Below are 1,322 nucleotides of genomic sequence, written 5' to 3'. Positions count from 1 at the left end.
GCTCCCTCAGCGGGGATGGCGGCGGTGCCGGCGCCCCCCGGCGCGGGCCCATGCGCTCGCCTCTGCTGCCCTCCAGAGCCCGGCCGGCGGAACTGTGCCCGCCCGCCCCGGACTGACCGGATCTCACTCGGCATTCACCGCGGTGACTCAAATCGTGCGGGCCTGCAGTGGGGCTTTTGTCACTGCGGATGGCGAGAAACTGCTACGGCCGCCCAAGAGTGAAGGAAGCCCTGATTCCCCGGCAAGTCAAACCCCATGAGAGAGTGGCTTTGCTCGCTTATACAGCCTGAGAGCTCACCCACAGCCTGTCCTCAGAGACATTTTCCCAGGTTTTATGTACCAGATCTGCTCATTACCGTCTCATATGTTTTTTATTCTGCTTTTTTCTTACCCCCCCCCTTTTTTTTGTTTCTTTCAGGGTTTATAAAAAATTAAACTCTAAGGAGTGGCATATTCCTCATATGATCTTCACACAGGTCGTTGAGGATTTTTTGTATGATCGTGTGTCTGGATGAAGTCTGTTTCTTCAAATCTTTTGGCTGCATAAAGGAGCACAGTGTTACAACTAACCTCAAATGAAGTCTGTATTTAACATCAGCCATTTGGGGTGTTCCAGTGCAGCCTGTTACAGACACAAAATACTTTGGCTGGAGGCTGATGCATCACAGAATCACTGAATCATAGAATGTTAAGGGGTTGGAAAGGATATTAAAGGTCATCTAGTCCCAACCCTCCACCCCCCTAAGAGCAGGAACACCTCACACTAGACAGCGTGACATAATCCAGGCAGTAAAGAATTTCTTTGTTAGGTAAACTGGTGGTGTTAGGTCCATCAAAGGAGGCATCACAGAGGGCATTTCTTAAACAAACGGTTTATTTCACAAAGCCGCTTGGTTTGCCAAAGCCGCTTGGTTTGCGTAACACAGCAGCGGCTCACACTGGGAACTGGCCGGGTCCATGGACAGGGCACTGTATCTATAGGGGTGCCATCGAGGGCTCAGTCCCCAGGCATTGCCTGACTTCAGCGGAGCGCACTCTGAACCCCTTCACCAAGGCCCGCTGGGCGGGTGTGTGAGGCTGATGGTGTGGATGTCTCGCCACTCCTCGTCCTGCAGCGACCTCAAGCAGGACAGGGCCCGCCGCCAGAACACAAAATGGCGGCTGCCAGGGCTCAAAATGGCCGCGGCGCAGCCTCCCTCGTGACCCGGAGCCAGGCCCCGTGCGCGGCGCCGTGCGCGGCGGGCCCGCCGGCCCAGTCACGTGACGCGCCGGCCGAGCCAATCGCCGCGCGCCGTGGCGGTGCGTGCAGCGCGCGGGTCCCG

The sequence above is a fragment of the Ammospiza nelsoni genome, chromosome 9, assembly GCF_027579445.1.
Source record: "Ammospiza nelsoni isolate bAmmNel1 chromosome 9, bAmmNel1.pri, whole genome shotgun sequence".
Lineage (NCBI taxonomy): Eukaryota > Metazoa > Chordata > Aves > Passeriformes > Passerellidae > Ammospiza > Ammospiza nelsoni.
This window is presented reverse-complemented; position numbering follows the sequence as displayed.